Source organism: Ochlerotatus camptorhynchus, unplaced genomic scaffold (assembly GCF_037179485.1).
Source record: "Ochlerotatus camptorhynchus isolate MF236.1 unplaced genomic scaffold, CSIRO-AGI_Acam_v1.1 ptg000211l, whole genome shotgun sequence".
NCBI classification, from domain to species: domain Eukaryota; kingdom Metazoa; phylum Arthropoda; class Insecta; order Diptera; family Culicidae; genus Ochlerotatus; species Ochlerotatus camptorhynchus.
In genome coordinates, this window is record NW_027040701.1 from 807721 (window position 1) to 828452 (window position 20732).

The 20732-nt window shown below is 36.8% G+C and overlaps 1 protein-coding gene across 1 annotated transcript in view; it reads left to right on the top strand.

The window, feature by feature from the left end:
• tgo (Aryl hydrocarbon receptor nuclear translocator homolog tgo) overlaps window positions 1-20732 on the top strand; it is a 456070-nt gene that overhangs the window by 34905 nt on the left and 400433 nt on the right. The gene's annotated exons all lie outside the window — the stretch shown is intronic.

A 20732-nucleotide genomic window follows, 5' to 3' on the forward strand; every position in this document is an offset into this window, starting at 1 on the left:
TTCAAAGTTCTTAACATTCCTTACAATGTTGAAACGTTGCAACATTTTATCCTTGTTTTCGTGTCCGAAAAGCAAAGCAAGTGTGCACCCGAAAATTAATTTAATAGCATTAAAATTGAGATTACATATCGTACGTCATGCGCACACCATGGGTTTGACGAAAATTTCCACCAAAAACCTGAACGCCAAATTAACCAATTTCACCCCCCGCCACCCCAGCGTTGCCTGTTCAGCTGTCAGAATTTTCAATTACCTATTGATAGTGAGTGATTAGATCGCCACGCTCACATCCATTAACAAGTTGAAATTTTATGCCTTAATTATAATCTTTCTTTGCACAGAGTATGTGCACATTGCACACAATGCTGCTGCACGCTGAGCTACCCACCGTCGTCGTCGTCGGTTGGCTCGCCATTAGCTAATCACTATCAGCGCAGGCAGAATTTGAATTGCAAAAATTAACTGAGAAACGAAAAAGAAAAACAGCTGTCAAACAATATTGCCTCCCATATCCAGTCACCTTTTCGTCCGATTCCTCAATGTTCCATGTTTCGCAAATTGCAAAATTTTCGTTATCGAGAATTCAATCACCGTTATTTTCGACGAAATCGCGCGCTCTTTCCAAGAGTATGCAACCACATTTCCATGTGGTCTCCGTCTGTCGGATCAGACGACGGGGAGGAACATGGGCTGGGCATTGTTGATTCCTTTTTCTAATACGACGACACTGAAAATTACGCCACCCAACAATGTTACATTAACCTGCCGCCTTCGGTCGTCGTCGTTCAATGTGTATCGTTATAATGTTACCCACACGCTTGAAAGACATTTCCGAGGAGCATTGAAATTGTTATTTTTATTAATATTATATTTATGCACTCATCGAATGGTTATTCAAATTTAAATGTGCCATTCATTCGCTGATGGTTGCCGCCGCAACGCTACCTACGTACGAACACTGGCTTTGGTTGCTCTAGGGCTGTCCATCGTGGACGAACACACTCATTCGCAAAATGTGTCACCCAGAACCACGATCACATCAACGGGGCGGGAAATGAGTACTGTTGAGTGGGGTGAGATTGGTTTGGTTTGTTCACCATTGAATTTAAGAAAAAAATCGATCATGGGTAGTTTCCAGCACGGAGGCCAACCAGCCCCAGACTGAAAGCCTCCCTATTTATTAAAGAAAACCTAACCTATCCTAGTTTCCAGCAGACAGCCAAAAGCTGTATAGCAACGAACAGATTGAATTGTAAATTACTAGGCAATATCATATATAAGAATGAAATTCGTCGGTTATGTTTAATTGTATATGATGCAAATTTACTACTTAGAAACGAATAATTAATAATAGCCCCAGATTAAAAACAGATTAAATCGTATATGATGTACATTTTAAATAAATAGTTTAGGCTTTAAACTGTACTTAAATGTGCATAAAAAAGCATTTATTCAAAGTTGCCCTAAACGTTTCTTAAGATTATTTCTAAAATTTCCATTAGCTGCTCTGAAGTTCTCTCAAATTTTTCTGTGCTTATCTGAGAATATCAGGCAACTTCAAAGATAATCTGCGAATTTTAAAGTATTTTCGATGACTTGAGTTTTTTGGACGTGAGTTTAGAAACATTTCGGCCGAGCTCATGGAGCAAGCACCTGAACATTGACCATCTCTGTAGTACATGATGTTCATTACATCCATTTCCATGAACATAACATTTTATAATTTTATAAACCGTTCAAGAGTTCAGATCATATGATCTAATACAGCGTTTCTCAAAATTTCGTTAATTGCGATACACCCATAAATTCCATAAACTCGTGCCCCACCCATATTTTAGGAAAATATAGACCTTAAAAATGCAAAAAAAAAATCAATATGACTTGAAACCCTAGTGGCTAGTGAAAAAAAGGCAAAATAATCAATAGCAGTATATAGCTATGCAAGCACACTAAATATCAAAGTAAAACAACGCCAATCTAAGAGCGCATAAATGATCTGAAACCGCAAACATAGATTATAAACGATTAAACGGACTGAACCTATCAAAATCGCTTATTATCTTAAACTCTAAAACAGCGCTATACAGTATGGATCTGATTTTGGCAACACGTCTTCAATGTTTTCAATTTTTTGTACTCAGCATTTAAAAACCTCAAACCGTATTTAATATTTTTCATAGTTTTTTTTGAATAATTGAGAAGCTTCGGACGTGATCAGATAATTAGGTTTGCAATTATTGAACATTGAAGTAAGCTTTTTTTGTTAAAAAAATATTATATTGCCAAAATCGCATGCTTACTGTACCACCGAAATGGTTTTATAATTCACTATTGTTACGTTTTCAGTTTATTTTGATTATTGTTTAAACTGGAAAAACGGTTTAAAATCGTGCAAATTACCTGAACACGCCAAAATGGCTTTTAAAATCCATATTGGCATTTTCAGGTCATCTGCGCGATTTTAAACCATTTTTATAATTTTAACAAATCATTACGAGAAAAGAGCCTATCATTTTTGATCGATTCTCTTCATCGATTTCCTCTTTCATGAATAACTCGACTGCAAATGCATTTCCAATTGAATGTGTTGTTTCAGGCACAAGCTAACATCATCTTCTGTCGACCTGTGCTGCGAGCTTAGCGAGAAATTCGTTTATGTTGCCGTAGTAAGTTGCCGAGAAAGTCGATGAAGAGCATCGATCAACGAGGATAGGCCCTTTTCAAATGTTATGCGAGAAATATGGTGTTTAAATCGCGAAAACATCAAAATGGCTTTTACAATGTCAATATAAACCGAAAATGCAAAACTACTTGAAGAATGTCAAAGTGACCTTTCATTCATTCCTTTATTTAACGTCGGTCTCTGTTCCGCAATCTAGTGCCAATCACCGACGGACATCGTTTGCCACCTATTGATGGCAATCGAATATGCAGGAAGGCAGCTTCCACACCTGCGTAGGATATCGCACCCATTCAACACACATGGGCCGGGATGAACGGCTTACTTCCCTTCCGAAGGAAGACGTGACCAGAGATTTTTATGCCTCAGAAAAATCCCACCGACCTCGGCTGGGATTGAACCCAGACCCATTGGGGTGAGAAAGCAGTCACGCTTACCACTACATCACCGGCGCCGGCTGTCAAAGTGACCTGAAGATCTCCAAAATAACACTGATACTCATTTGATATCCCAAGCAACATTGCAAGTTTTATGGAGGTTTTAAAGCATGCTACAAGTCTAAATCATGGTCTACAGAACCCTTATAAAACCGAAATTGTTACTTGGGATGGCTCTTGAAATTCCGAAATGGTCTAAAATAGCAAAAATCCCAAAAAGGTCTAAAATTTAATTTTAATAACAATAATTTCAAAACTCAAAAATAATCTTGGAATCGCCACACCAACCTTAACCCTTCAGCGCCCATTTCCACCTAGAGCAGAGGGAATACCAGTTTTGTTTTGACTGTAAAAATCCAATTCTTATCGAATTTTGATGAAACTGATTGCAAATGAACGCTATATGTATCTTCTTTAGTGTGGACCGGATTGTGAAAATCACAAAAGTTCATGAAGCAAGAAATTCGTAAATGGTTTTTAGAAAGCTTTAATATGTAATGCTATTTCAGGGAACTAGAAGGAAATTACACACCTCAGAAGTTCAAAAGCTCTTCATGAATAACACTTAGTTCACTAAATGAAAACTCGAAAGCGTTCAGCAAATATAAAATTATGTGTAATTTAGGTCGTTTTTACTAACATAAAATAAGAAAATAAAAGGTTCATAAGTAGCTCAATTTTGAACTATTCCAATATGGTTTTAAATTAAGCCAATTTTCCATATATTTTTTTAAAACGTATGACCAAGTTATCTGAATTCTTGCAACTCACTTAAGAACAAGGCGGGTAAACACGCAAAAGTGTCTTGGAGAAAGTTTCTTAGAATTACTACATGGATTTTGTAGTATTTACCATCTAGTTTTAGGTACATGTTGTCTGATCTGACGCCATCTGCAGGGTTTCGAGTAATCTAGGCTTACAAATGGACTACATTTGATAAAAATCACAATATTCTAAAAATAAGTGCATATCCTGACAATGTCCTGCAAAAATGTATACTTTGGCTGTATGAACAACTTTCACGTATGGGACTTTTTGGAGGCTTTTTAGGAGTCGTTCATGAAACATTCAATTTTTACTGTCCAAAACGTGACAATGGGAATTAGTAAAAGATGATTTGTTATCTTACTTCTAGGTGATTAATCAAAATACAGAATACAGCAAAAGATAGCACTCAAAATTCTAAGTAACTTTCTCGAAGACACTACATGCCCAAAATCTTGTTTACCCACGGTCACGTTTTTGCGTGTTAAAACCGCTGGTCGCACCGGTGAGTCGCAAGGTATACGTTTAGAAACGTTGATCTAATAGATCAACTAAGGCTTGCAAGATATCGATTTTTTCTTTTTTTTTCCTGATTTGTTTTCCGTTGATCTTGTTTTTCGTACTGAGTACCAATGCTACCGACGCCAGGGAGGCAGCTCTCACACTTGGACCGTACCTATCGAGCCATCAACTCATGGTCCGGGGACCAGAGAGTTTATGCCTAGGAAAATTCTGAAGGCAACGATTGGGATTGAACCCAGCCTCTTTGGAGCGAAAGGCTGCCACGCTTACAAGTACAGCACCGGTGCCACTATACTATGGACAATGATTCGCTTTTTATCAGAAACTTATGAATAAGTATGACTGACTTCGCTAGATACAAACAACTTAATTACTCAGTGTAGTTTGAGGATGGTTTTCTATTTCAAATTTTAAATAGAGTTGCGAACTTGTGGTTGTTCAATGCTTTATGTTGTATTTTTGCAAGTTGAGCAAATGTTACTTAAATAGAATGGTATTTAGATGTTTTTGAGCCTATTGTAAATTCAGCTGGGTGTTGTCACATTCCTGAGTTCAAATCTATTTTCGTAGAGGCTAGACGCTGTAAGTGTTGCAAAATTTAAGCTGCTAATAGGTATGTGCGTCTCTTAATAGATGTTCAACGTAATAGTGTCTGACAAATGTTAATCTTCAAGTAGATTGGTGCGGCTGCTCGATCCAGCTGTGTCAAATAAAAATCATTCCCTTGAGCGCATTGGAGTGCCTTTTTAGAATATTCAAGAATGGTAAAGAGTTAAGCTAGGTTTAGACAAGGCAAGCCTTGGCTTTAAGAGTTGAGCCTGGTTCAACTTTTTTAAATTCGAGTGTGTCAGTTGAATGGCATGGGTTCAACTGACTTGATAAATTGACTTGCCTTGTCTAACCCCAGCTTTAAGAGAAGATTATATATTCCCTGAATACTTATAGCTATTGTTCCTTAATGTGTTCTTAACAGTTTGATTATCTCAGAGAACTAATTAAATGAGAGTTTAGGATAATAATCTAGCTTGGGAGGATTTCTTATTGCTTGGAGTAGCACTTATGATTCAAATATACGTAGACAAGCATTGCCTTGACAGCTTAGAGTTACTTTATTGAGTATTCTAGGTCTTCATTGTAAACCTGGTAAGCTCGTGAAATTAGCTTCTTAGTGAAGTTTTAGTATTGTAATGTTGCTGCAATTGCAATTCAGATGGAATTAACTTACAAAATTTTGCAGGTGAAAGCACTGTTTTTACGATTTACCACTGGAGGAAACCGCCCGCAAATTAAGTTTTGGTTAAGCGTATTATCCGGAATAATTTTCTTTCGGAGCTGGGTCTTAAAATGTGCTCAAGAAAAAACAAATATAATGTTTTATATGTAAAATGCAGAGTAACCAGTGAACCGGGAAAACCGAAAAAAAAAAATTTGAAATTTGAAGTCACCGGGAAAAAATCGAAAGATGACAAATCTAGAAAATTATACCTCGTCCTCTCTTCGAAAACAATATGATTTTAAGACCCTTGAACTGAACTAGATTTTCAGGATAAACTCACTTTGAAGAACTATTAAGAGAATTTTATATTTTTTTCCAAATCTAATTTGAGCGGATTTTAAAATGATTTTTTGAGATAACACCAAGGTATTTCAGAGAACTTTTTCTAGGGAGCTTTAAAGAAATCTCTAAGAAAGTTTTTACTAAAACTCCCAAGAGTGAAGAGGATTATATAAGGATTATTCGAAGCGCATTTCGAATGGAATTTCTAGAGAATTTAAATGAGAATTCCATGCAATTTCCAGAAGAATTTAGAGGAGAACTCCATGATAATTTTGCGCAAAATTTGAAGACAATTATCGGTTCATAAAAACTAATAAGCCCTTTTCAATTGTTGGTCGAGAATCTGAGGTTAATTTTTTGGGAAGTCTACGGAGAATTTCAAGATGATTTAAAATAAAATTGAAGCTCTGGTGAATTTCTCCGAAAGAATTTAAAATTCGAAGAGAATCTAAGGACGAATTTCAAGAATTCAAATTCAAGATCCAGCAAAGGTGCTGCTGTTTTCTAAATGACCCATTTAACCTTCGGATCAATTGCTTTTTATCATTTTTTTTTTAAATTCAAATGTATATCGCTAAACCGGGAAAATTCCCAAAAGTCCGGGTAAAAGCCGGGAAATTGCTAATCTAGATTTGCAGATCACCTTGAAGATGGAGCAGATCTGGGTCAAATTATGCCCCTAGGGTTGTAAAAGCAGTCAGAAAAGAACTTCTAACGGTGACAAAATTTCCATCCGAAGAACCTCTTCCTGTATAAGTGAGAGTAAATCGAGGTAAGAAACGGATCATGAACTTGCTGAAAACTTTAAACGATTAAGCAAGCCTTTTTTGTAGATTTGTATCGAGATGGTTACAGTTTCCTTCACACGTTGCTTTTAATCATAGTAACATCCCGGTTACTGCTTGAACTGCATACCTGGCGTTTATCACGTTTATAATGTCAGGGCTGGTAGCGAGTAACTTTTTAGTGACTTGGTCACTTATTTCAAGTCAGTCACTAAAAAGTCTCTTTTTTTAAGGCCAAGTCACTTAAGTCACTTTTTTTTTGTAATGAGTCACTCTTTTCAACTTTTTTAGCGTAAATTTATTTCAAGATTGATTATTCTTTACGTTGTGACGTTTAATCGTCTTTGTCTATGTACAGGATGTCTATTCATTTTCTGGATAAACTTACCTGAGTTTTCCATGTAAGTAAGTCCAAGGTCTAAAAATATTCAATGTCTTGAAGTTTCGTATTCGATGTACAAGTTCAAGATATTTAAAATATTCAAAGTGCCAGAATTAAGTAAAACAATAAATGATTTGTTTCAAGTTCGTAATTAATTTTATGAAAGATTAGAGATCTTCAATGCAGTCCCATTAACTTTACAACAATTGTAGGAACTTCGGAGAAGTTCTGAGGAATGAAAATAAATGCTGAGAATTTCAGTGAAGCTCTATAAACAAACTGCAGGAACATAAGGGAAGTTAACACGCTGAAAATATGGGAAACTTACTGAAAGCGGTAAGAACCTCAAAGCAGTTCTTTTAGCATCCGAGACTTTTCAGGAACTTTTATGAAGTTCCTAGAATTTCAGAGAACTTCACAGGCGTCAAGCGAACTTGAGAAATTTAGAAAACTTTAGGGGTATTGCACAATGTTTTAAGAAGTTCTAAGCACCTCAGAAAAGCTAAATAGATTAAAAATCTGAATCGTAAATTTAGATAAATTCAAGATAGTTCCATGATGTGCTGGAAAACAAATCGAGAACCCTTAAGATGTTCCGCGAATTTAAGGGAAGTACAGAGACCTTCAGAGAATTTATGGAGCCTTCAGAAATATTTCAGAAACTTCACAGAAGTTCAGAGAATTTTAGGGAAATTTAAAGGTGTTTACGGGAATTCTATTTATTTCCGAGCAGAACCGAGATCTTTAATAGAACTAAGAGCTTTATGGAAGCTTCGAGAACATCAAGACAGGTCAGAGAATCAAAGGGCCGTTCAAATGATTTCAATGAAATATTAGAAACCTTAAAGAAGTTTCGAGAAGCTCAGTGAATTTCCGAAATCTTCAGCAAAGCTCCGAGGGAATCTCTGGAAATTTTATGAACATCCGGAAAACGTGAGAATATTCTAAGGGTGTTATATCATGGAGATTTCAAGAACTTAAAAAAAGGGAAAATTTAGCTAAGAACTTTTAACAAGCAGCGATATCTTCAAGAAATTCCAGAGAACTAAATTTAGATATTTTTAGATGGTTTAACGATATTCAGCGAAGTTCCGAGTACTTCGAGAACGATCAGATAGCTTCAGAATAATCCCATTAACTTAAGCAAATTTGCAGCAACTTACAAGGAGTTCCGTGGAATTATAGGGTATTCCAAGAATTCTGTGATTGATCCTTAAACATCAGACGCGTGAATATGCATCAGAAAATTTACTGGATTATTAAAGAAATTTAGAGAACTTCAGGAAAGCATAGATACGTTCAGGGAAAAGCGAGTGTTAATAATGGTTATAATACTTAAGGAACATTTTCAAAACTTCAAGGCAAATTAATTAATTTCAGTAAAGTTGCGGGTTCTTAAAAAATACTGATAAATTCAGGGCCGTCTAGAGAACTTTAGAGAAATTCAGTAATCGCTTAGGCACCAGGAAAGTCTAGACTATTGAGGAAGTTTTAAATTAGTGTCGATAATTTAAGAAAAGTTTTATGAACTTCAGAAAAATCTTGAGAACATCAGTGAAAATCATTAAAATATAATAATTATTTCGTTCTAATTCCATGAAAATTTCAAAAGTTCCATTAATTTAGAAAAACTTCGGAAACGTTGCAGAAAGACAGTAGTCTTCACAATCCAAAAAAAAACATTTTTTTAATTTATTTCTTACTGAAGATTAATCTACTGTGAATCTTTAAAGTTCAAAGATAAATGGTTGTATTTTAAAATTCATTATTTTCTTCAAATTTTCCTTAGTAAGATTTTTTTTAAATTCTTTGAAACTTCCAGGTATTTTAAGGAAAGTTTTTTTTAAGTTAATAGACACCGTGATTAATACCCTCGGTTTGATAATAAACTTTCTATTGAATCTGTCGCTCTAAAGGTTTATATCGTACATAAGTGTTTATGACATAATAATTGAATAAGTCTAAAACATCAAACATTTTTTTGATGTGCCTTCTCTTAGGTCACTTTTTAGGTACTATTTTTACAACTATAAGTAACCATTTGGTCACTTATTTATTCAACATGGTCACTAAAATCACTATTTCTGACAGCAGTGATCGCTGACAGCCCTGTAATGTGTGTATTTATAAAAATGCAGTTCCTTCCCGTTTTTGGCAACACGCGATTTCTGTCTTTTTTGCATTCTATAAAATGTATCGAACGCTCTATTCAATTTGAAACTGTATTGTAACTGTTGTTTCATGAAACAATGTCCAGAAAGTACTAATATATGTATATATGAAGAATGTAATAGTTGATGGGATTGTGTTACCAAAAACAAGTAGGCACTGCACCTCGTTTTTTTTTGAAAATTTCTGGAAAATCAGAGAATTTTGTTATCTTTGTTGAGTCGACACCCTGACATTCCAACTTATATAACTCAAAACGTTTTGGTCAATATTTATATTTTTAAAAACCTTACGAAGGATGTATACTTTTGAAATGTTAAAATTCGTAAACATTTAAAAATTTGGAAAAAAAAGAACTTTTGGTTAAATTTTAAACCCCAAAAGTGACCAAAGCCACCCCAGGCTACATTTGCTGGCAATCAGTGCACGTCTTGCAAACTGTCCATGAAACCCGTGTTGCTCAGTGCGACGAAATCGCGAATTTAAAGGTGTTACACTCTTCGACCGAGCCTGCCATCAGACCCCATCGACTTTGAGGGGGGAAAAGAGGTGTCACCTTTATCCAGATAAGTACAACCAACTCGCACCAAACACATACTCCTGCTCCTCCTGCTCTCTGCAGCTGGGCGGGCTACCCGGTGCGGTGAGAATGGTTGGTCAAATTAAACTCGGTAGCAATTTACCATGCCAAGCCGCGCGACAGAAAAATGTTATCTGATTCAATTATAAAGTAAAAATGTGTACCTACAACAACGACGACGACGACGACGTCGGTGCAGAGCAAACATGTGCTGCTGCTGCTGCATTCGTCCCGACCCAACCATGATTGCAACCCTTAACGGGAACGGCTTAGCAGCCTGCTAAATGCGGTGAAGTGCAAGGGTTCGTCAAGTACTGAGTGAACCGTGATTTTCGTGCTGAGGTACGGAGAAAGTTTGTAACGGATATACATTTTCGGAAGGTTTGAAGTGACCGCGCTCACCTTACGGCGTACGTCAATGAGTTTGATGGTTTCGCTAGAAGTCATCTACATTCGAAATTAAAGCTGGATAGCAGCAACTACAACAATACCCAAGGAGTGTGTAGACAATAGCAAGGGCGATGGGCAACAATTCGCCACTTTGTTTTAATCACGTATTCACATGGTCGGCCGGTGGCGTTCGTTGTTGGTTCGCTGGGGGAAGAGCATGAAGTAGCAGTACTAACGGTAGTTTTGGGTGCGATGCTTGGTAACACGGTTGGAAGGTGGTTAAATGGAGTTGAATAAACATGAATTACAGCGACAATAAAATCCAGTACACCACACTTGGCGGGTGATTTAAACGGAGCGATTCGTTCTACTTTGGTGTCATTACAATGGAAATTCATTTGAATATCTTGGTCTTCTTCTCGCGTCTAAGCGATTTCGAATGTTACCAAATCGGTTTTCTTTCTTTTTCCTGGGTTCACAAAACCCACATTCAACAAATTAAAGTTCCCCTAAGACGTGATTGCTGCACTCCTTTCATTTCCTTTGTTCAACTATATCGAGAATCAAGCACATCTTCTGTACACTATGCTCTCTGGTGTGGCAATATCATCGGACTATAGAGAACGTCGTCTTGCGATGCCCGTTGTGTATCGCACCCGCTCGCTTTCATTACTCTGGCACCGGTGATATATGTTTTCCTTTCACCTTGATTATATCCTTCCTTCCCATTTCGTTTCATTTCATTCACTGTGTGCTTACTTAGAGCTGATATCCTTGTTGCCTATGGACAACGACAGCCACTCAGTAATCGCCGGAGTGCGTTCCCATTACGTTCCGTTCTTGGGGCTATTATTTGTATTAGTGTGTTTTCATTTCGCCTTTCGTTCAATGTGCTCCCCGTTATGTTACGGCAAGGTTCGACTCCGCTATTTTGATTATAAGTTAATTAATTTATTCAACGTGATGACGAGAGAGAGAGAGAGAGATAGAGCTTCGCAGCAGCAAACAAAAGTGCCGCAGCAGACATAAGCTTCTAAGAATTACTTACTCTAGTAGAGCACCATCAACCGAACGGATATAGTGACTTTGGTTCTGTTTGTGTTGGTGTTTGGTGGTGGGAGTTTAGCTATTAGGTCAGTAGTGTAGTGGGAACGTCTCTGGAAGTCGTAACCAGAGATTGTTTGCTTCACGAAAACTCACCTACCTTGGGTGGGATTGAACTCAAACCTGGCACCTCGGGAACTCTGCGAATCCTGAAAGTTTCGATCGTAACGAGATTTTACCGTAAACTGCACAAGTTTTTACTGTTCCGAGAGTTCTTTTCTAAAGCACTGAACGTTTCCGGAGTTTATGGATTTTTATGAGTTTCAATTGTTCAATTGTCCTCATAAAAGGATCTCGAATGGTGAGCTCCATTGTCGATGTCATCAGGAGCCGATATCAACAGAAATTCGTGAACGGGATGGGAACGAAATCTTCAAGCAAGCGCTTACTTGGAACTCGGTAGGGCATCGTAATAGAGGCAAATCCAAGGGCTCATGGCGGTAAAGCATCGATAAGAAAATTCCATATGAATCTGACCTGAGCCCAGGTCAAAGCAAAAGCAAGCAGCCACCTAGGTCATGTTGAACCATTGCACCACCATACTACCCACAATGTTCCTAGTACAGATCCCGTCGGGAAGTTTCTGAGTTTCTGGAACTCCGATGGTTTCTGAAGCTTCGGAAGTATTCCCACTGTTTCGGGAGATGTTAGAGTTTCTGCAGTACCAGGAATGTCGGTTTTTGTATTCGGAGAATTCTTGAGAATTTCTTGAGTTATTTATATACAGCATGGGTCCGATTTAGGGAAATACGACTCCAATTTGTTTGCGTTACTGAAACTCAGCACTTCAAAGCCTCCAACCATATTAAACAAATTTCTTAAACTTTCTGGGTATTTTGTGGTTGTGTGTTGTCAAAGTCGGATAATGACTGTCCCGGGAGTTTTTGAGATTGGTAGAATTTAGGATTTACGAGAGCTTGTGCTGTTCCTGGAGTTTTTCAAGCTTATGTTTTTGCGACTTCTTGGAGTGTTTCGTTCCATTCGACTTAAGATCTCCAGATACCCTCAGCATACCGGATCTGAGAGAACTATAAAAACTACAGTGGCTTCAGAGCTTTTAAAATGCTACGAACTCACAGAACACTAAAAAACTTTTTGATTTCTCGGATCACTAGTTAGTCTAGGATATTTGGAATTCCCATGGTTTTTGGAACTGCAAGTACTGCGAACTGCGAGAACTCTTGAACCATTCGCAACTCTGGAAATCATAGCTTTCGGAAAATTAATAACCATAAGATCTCTTAGAATTGTAGAAACTTATGGAACTGTAGAAAGTCCTCGCTAGTTCTCTGAGAACTTTCAAAACTTCAAATAAATTCTCGATATCAAGCAACGCTTATAACTGTGGATACTCTTCGACTACAAAATCTGCAGAACTACTGGAACTTCTAGTACACTTGCAAATCTTTAAACTCTTGGTTACTAAAAAAATCCGGCAATTAAAAAGAAAAATAATTGCCACGACTGTAAGGAGTAGTCATTTCGCCGAATGGGTTATTTCACCGATAATTTTGGATCCTGGGTGTATGATTTATTTTCCATCATTTATATGCTACTCAATATTTTCTTAAATTTAACACATACAAATTCAATAATTATACGAAATTTATTAAACTCCTTCTTTTAAAAATAAACTGTTTATTCAAGATTTATTTAGATTTGAGATCAGGATTCAAAACTTCTCTGATAAAATTTCTCTTTTGCTTAGCATTTCTTTGCATCGCAGTATTATAAATTTGGACGGGAAGTTGAACTATCCCTATTTCGCTGAATTATTTATTATTTGTGTACATGGGAAATTGCTCCAATGTTAGCCTATAGATCTCCCTCCCCTTGGCTAGTTTTTAACCTGGACGTTGGTGGGCGGGCCTAATCTTATGCTTCATAGTGGAGCGTTGGAGACGGTTGGTTTAGGTCCGGCATCGTTGGCTCATGCCGTGACAGAATAGCGTCATGAGCATGCGATGAGGACTACTGAGCTTCCCCTCTCCGATGAACCATTGCATAAGAGAACCAAAGTTCTAGCCTGAAGTGATAGTATCACACTTGTTACTCCTTTATTTGAAAGCCGCGTTGTAGTACGCTTACGTATAGGCACTGACGTTGGGTGCGATACTGGCGGGTTTTGCCGCAAATCACTCTTATTTTATTTATTTGTACGCAGATAGATTTATTTGGGTTTGCAAGGGAATTATACTATTGAAATATTTCAGAAAGTGCCCAACTGTGCCCTTCTATTTGCGTGACAAGCTTTCATTGTTGTTTTCATTGAAGCATTACTCAAGGAACAATATTAAACACCACCATGGTATTGTAACTAATCTTATATATGCTTCATTTTGGTTTGGGATAAGTGTTTGAACTATGGCTCGGGATTTCCATTGTGGCGTGCTTCTATTGTGACGTATCCATACGTAATTTTGTGGGACGACATAGTGGAAACGTGTGAGTGTAGTTGGAGCATAACCTTATATAATTTAAAAATCAGCTAGGAAACTAATTTCAAAGTGAAGCATTTTAGTCACTTGAAGGTGTCACCTGGGTCGATCTAAGCTATAATAAATATATATCAAAGTCAAAATTACTTGAAACACGTTAAATTTTAGATTACATAGCAGTTTAGGTACTTAATAAAGCATGAGTTATGATTGATTAGGTAAATTAGAGATTTCAATTATTTATTAAATTAGACTAATGAGATATCATAATCATCAAACGAACTTAAATAAGAAAATTTAGACAGCCTAATAACATTAAGTAGATTAACAAAAGAGTTAGGATGCGGGGGGTCCGCTTAGGGAGGCAACTATCCTTTTCATATATTGTCTGTTTATTTTGATGGTTGCTTTAAAATATCAATTTGGTATATATGTGAAAGGATGAATCAGTGGGAGATGGATTTTCGGTTTCTTTACATTTTGCAACACAAATCTAGTACTATGTGTCATTTCCTCAAAACCCCCCAATAACCGACCTCTTCAATCCCTTCCTTTTCCCATGGCGTTCAAGTGGTCCGCATAGACTATTCAGCCATTACCCTTCCTTTATCCTCGGCTTTGGATTGACTTGCGCTCCCATTGCCCCACCAAACGCTGCAAAATAAAAATGAAAATGAAAATGTTAGCCTATAGATCTACCGATTGGCTCTATCTATAAACATATTCTGTTTTTTTTTCCATAGGCCAATACGTCATCTGGACAATTTAAATGGCAATTATTGGTTGCTAAGGAAAAATTGATCCAAAATGCGGCCCATTATTTGTGACACCAACCCTATGGTTTCTAAATTTGCCTAAATTGTTGATAATTCTTCGGCGAAATGACCGTCGGTGAAATTAAACAGCTCTTTTTTTAAAACTCCTGTGAAAATTCCAGCTCTTTGAGTATATTCAAAAGTTTCTGAAATTATTAGAACTCCAGTAATTTCTCGGGACACCCGTGACTTTTCGAACTTCTGTGATCTCTGTACTCTGAGAAGCTCCAAAATATCCAATAACGCTCAGAACTGCAGGATCTTTTCGATCTCTATCAATCGATTGAACTCTTGATACATCCAAGAAATTCTAGTTATCTACAACTACAAGAACTGTAGTACAACCGAAATTTTAAGAACTGCAAGAAAACTCCAAAAACTTCCGATGAAACATCAGTACCCCTTAGAAATCCTATGAACTCGGGTACTCTGAGTATTAAAAAAACATAGTTTCTGACCATTTAAACTTCAAAGTATGACGTATTCACAATCCTGGTTCAAAAATTTAGTTAAGTCTTTCTACGAGAAGGTATTGGAACCCTGCCACATCGCGACTTTTGGTTTTATTTTTTATTGTCTTTGGGAGATATTGTAGAAAATCAAGCACTAAAATCCACGCGGTACGAAAAAAAAACAATATTTTGTGAAAACTATTACGTGTGCTTGATCCGGGTTCAAAATTGCTTCTGGTGATGCCAGTTCATTTCAATAGCTTGATGTGTCCGATTTTAAACCGGAACCGGAAATAACCGGGATTTTGTTTGGAGCTTTAACATATTTTTTATTAATAAATATTCAAAGCCCGAAATCAGCAAAAACAGTGTTGTGAACTTCAATAGTTTTCATGTAAATTAACAAGAGGAAATGTAATTCTACATACTTTAACATGGAAATTTACATGATACACATGATCGTTGATTTGACATGATTTACATGCAAACTTACATGACAACCCTGTAAATTTACATGTTTGAAGCAGTTACATACCAAAATATGTAAATTACATGTACAATTTCATTACATGCTCCATTTTTTTAAAGTTTGTAACATATTGCGTCGAATGTAATTTTAAATATTTTTTAGTGTGTAGCCCCATGATCTCGAACAGTTTTCCAATATCAGGATCTTGATATCTGTTCTCAATCGAAGTCTCTGAATATTGATAAGGCATGTTAACGCTGGATCTTGAATTTCTGTGTATGGAATCTAAAACTTAACTGAATTATTTCTTTAGAACTTCTGGCAGGATATTTTTGCAAATTTCTCAAGTGTTTTCTTAAGATCATTTCAAAATGTCACCTGAATTACGTTTACTTTCAGGATTCTCCTCAATGATCTCATGATTATTAAACACAATACGCTCTATTCTCCATAAAAGATTCAGGAATTCCCTCCAGAAAAAAAAAAACTTAAAAATTCACTGTACATATATTTATGTTTGCGTTCTACTAACCTCTCGCAAGAATTTTTTCTTTAATTTCTCTTCATTATCTTCCTTTTAATTTACATGAATTATTCCTGAAAATCTTTTGGTGCCGTTGCCATTTAGCATTTAGAATTTAGAACAGTACTATCCCAAAATTTTCTTGGAGTTCAGTTCAGAATTTCATAAAAAAAAATACTTAGAATTTCTTTGAAATGCTTCTCAAACTGCCCTTGAGAAGATATCTTGAAATTTTAATGGAATTCTCTTGAAACTCTACTTAGTTTTTTTTATTTCCTCAGAATCTCCTGGAATACTACTAAGAATACCATTGGAAATATGTCCAAAATTTAATTCCAAACCCTCCCGGAAACTTCTTGAAATTTAAAATTTCATACGAACTCTCTTAAAATTATACATAGTATGTTTTGAACTATTTTCCTGAATTATTCCCTGAAATTTTTAGTCAAATCATAATAAAAATCTTCCCAAAAATCCTTTATAACTATCTCTAGAATTCCTCTACAATTCTCTCCTACTCATTTTTTTTTCTTAATTCTATAACCAATGCTCTTAAATTTTTGTCCAAGTTCAAGAGTTATGGTTCTTTTTTGAATCTGAGAAATCTCGCCTAGTTCAAAAATGTTAAAAACAGACCTTGTCTCAAAATATTGATAAATGTCTTAAGTAATTAAAATGATTGATAGATCTCATTGTTTTCTAAAGGATTTTCTTCGTCGATCGATCAATTCGGCCTAGTACCCTTCAATTAATTAGCATGTGACTTCATTTAAGAACATTTAAAATTCCGGACTTCGAAAATTTATTAAATTATGGTAAAACATAAGGAACTTTTCAAATTGTTTCTTAATAGAAGGGAGGGGTGGAATTCTTCGGTTTTCTACATTTAAATTGCTGAATTGCATCATTTGTTAAAATCAATCATGCCGTTATTCCCTTTTTACCATATTTACATGGTTAAAAACGGGGAAAATAGGGAATTTAATTTCTTAAATTCAGTGGCCACCCTAAGTAAGGTACTCGGTGCCCCGGTAGCAACCGTTTTTGCTTGCTGAGCTGAATATCGAAAGTTCTATCCCAGGCCCTCTATATTACTGAGTTGATAGAGTCATATTCTCGCATAATTTGCTTACTATGCTTCAACAGATATTTTCACTTTCCCAAGAGAATCCAGCATATACACAGCAATGACCTGATTTTGTCAACCCCTCCGCGCATCAGACTTTTATCTTTCAAAATGTTCACAAAAATTTAACCGCAATTCGAAATCTTTCTCATTTATCTTCAAGATGGTTGTTTAAGATGGATGTTTATGGTGCAATTAGACCACTGAAAAAACGAAAGGGGAAAGTTTTTCAAAATGGGGGCTGCCAAAATCGGGTCACTGCTGTCTGTGAAAAATAAGTCTCTGAAACCTCCCTCTAAACTAGCCTTCAAATCTATGGTCCGTTTTTCAAAACTTCCTAACTACCCCTCTGGCTTGACTGTAACATCACACTAGTAACAGTGTTTGTGGTTTACTCGTTTTTCGTTTACCTTTCTCTCCCTCTCTGTGTAAAAAAAATGACGATGGTTACGATGACGACGACGACGATGATGATCGAAAAGGAATGATAACCATATGTCGTATTGTCTTGCGTCGTTCACCAGCAAGGATAATACAGCAACGCGTGCGAAGGGGTGGTCCGGCAAGCATGTGTTTCCATCCAACCCACACACAATTGCTCTGGTGGCACAACAACTGGCGGTGAGTGAATGTGTTAGTGTGATGCCACTCACCGTCGCCGTCACTGCCGCCGGCTTACCATCATCATTGACAACAAGTTACACCCCTTCGGGGGTTGCAGCGCTCACGTCGCCCCAGTCGAGCCTGCCGCAGTTCAGAGGACACTCGACTATCGCACATCAACTTACGCGCATGTCCTGAATTACTGACTGACTGGTTCGGTGCGGTTACAACAACGGTAGAGTGAAAAAGTAACTCTTGCTCTCTCAGGCGGCGAGTGCGAGCACGGCACTCGGCACCAGCTGAAGGAGAAAAGTGCGATTATTATTATTGGAATTGCAAACAAAAAATACATATTTTGTGGCTACCCCTTCAGCGCGGGCGGCGGCAGAGCTGAAGTAAATTTGTTGTTTGTTGACTTTGCGGGGAGTTTTGAGTGCGGGAGCTCTTCACCAGGATCATCGCGTCCACCAGGTGTGTTTTCGAGGAAGGACTTCGGTGACGAGTAAGGCGCGTAAAAGTCGCTCGCAGTCAGTTTCGGATCGACTGCTGTTGGGGGTGGTGGTGTGCGCTGCTCTTGAATCGAGAGTGTTCTACTTTACACCATTCGTCGTTGTCGTTGCTGAAAAGGATCTCCGTTTAGGGGGGTTGGTTGAGGGTTTTTGGTGGAAAGTGGATGGTGGAGTTGATGGTTGAGCTCAAGCATTGTGTGCTCTGTAAGCGTTTTATGCTTTCTAGTTGTTTTTTTTTTGCTCGGAAGAAGGAGGCAAACTTAATGATGATACCCTATTATGCTCCGGCAGTAATCTAGCGGAATTCAATCTTTATTACTTTGAAGGCGAATGAAGAATTGGCACAATGTAATACAGTCTTTCAATGACATTCTGTGTACGTTGTCATCTTCGGAGTGTTTTTTCCTTTTAATTTTTGTGAATAACAAGACATGGTAAGGGACTGTAAGGGACACCATTTATTTGATGCAACGAATAGTCGTGCTCGTTAGAGTTTCTTGAGATATGATTGCCAATATTCTGGCTTGTATTCCATCGTTGCCAAATTTTCTTAGATTTTCTGAGAAGATTGAAGCAATTTTTGGACCCTAAACCAACTGCTTTTTGTGTAATTCAGCAACATGACTTTTATGATGATCCAAAGGATCCAATTCGAAGCTTCCTGTTTTTCATCTCGATATTACAATATATTGATAACAGTTCTACTATTTGTGTTAATGGATTATTTAAAATTTTGTGTGACTACTTTTTGCTCGTTCCACCCTTTATAACAATGGAAAATGCTAAAATATAAAGAAAGTAATTTTTGAATCGGAAATCTCATCGGTGATCATTGCGGCAGTTGAATTTCGTAAGCGATTAAACTCATGCATAAGATTGTACTGTTTTTTGGTTTTTCGAACACTGATCCAGTCTCAGATCTTCAACATTCAGAAAATCCATCTACATTTTACAAATCCGGCACTATCTAAAAAAGTCCGGGACCAGATACCCTGAATTCTGTTGTCACGTGATTTATTTGTCCGATATTATTATTGATCGTATAATCGATAATTGCAACCAAATTTAGTGCAACTTGTTTAAAGATACTCAAATATAAGTATAGTGTTATTTATATGTTTGTTCTCATCGTAGTTAAGGACAAAATTGAAAAAAATATAATCGTAATCCAGAATTGAATGTTTGCAATATTTTTAATATTTGAGATCTTATGCAATGTTAAGTCCGCCTTAAGCTTCGAAAAACTTGATTTTCTGAGATCTTGAAAATCCTAAATTTTATTTTCCCACAGCATAGAAAAATTCCCTACAATTCAGATATAGGCTGAACACTCATGTTCGTCCTATCGAGCAGATAGCATAACATATACGGTAGGTGTACCAGTTATGGCTATACGTTTCTATTATGGTGCGTTCCAATTATGGCCTATGGGAAATCTATAGGCCATGATTGTAACACACCATAAGGCCGTTCGCAATGCTGAGTTTCAAAATTGTTTCAAACTACTCGACAATTCTAACATTTGAAACTGTCAAAAAAAAAATTGCAACACGATCAGTGCCCAAGTCACAATTTGGGTTTTATGAGGGTTCTGTAGGCCATTATTTACACTTGTAGAATACTTTAAAACCATGATAAAACTTGCAATGTTACTTGGGTGGACCGCGCAGTTTTAAACGGTGTTTGGTATTCACCTCTACATGTGCGTGTGCGTGTGAAAATTTGGTTTGCTTCGGCGATTCTTAATCCAGTATCAGGTAACGAGAAGAGGTCCTGGACGATTCTGCTGTCGAAACATGTGATGAAAGTATGATTATTTATGGAGATCGCTTATCACCAGATGTTCTTTGAAATAATTTCTGAGCGTGATTTAAATTGTTGGGCAGTTGGAGAATTATACTAAATGAGACTTCAGAACATCCTGAGAAATTTTTGGAGATCTCTGATCACCTGAAGACCTTTGCATCTTAAAATACAAGGAATAATTTCTGAGCTGCCTGGTATCATATGAGAGTATATTTGAGAGATGTGATTTAGATTGTTGCAAAGTTGGATATTTTCAGAATTATATTTGATCAACCTGTCCAAGTGACAATACAAGTTTTATCGCGGTTTTAAAGCATTCTTCGATTCTAAATCATGCTCTACAGAACCCTCATAAAACCCTCATTGTTACTTGGGTAAAGTCTTGAAAAAATATCCAAAGGACTTCATGGAGATTTTAGAACACCTGAAGATCATTGGAATAATTTCTGAGCAGCCTGGTATCATATGAGAGAATATCTTCTTCATATAAAAGACGCAAACGCTTTCATGAAGTTCTGTGAAGATCCATGGTATAACAGGAAGTTCTATGATATACTTTAAATTCTCAGAACTACTATGATGTTCCGCAATATTTAATGAAATTCTCACTTGTTCGAAG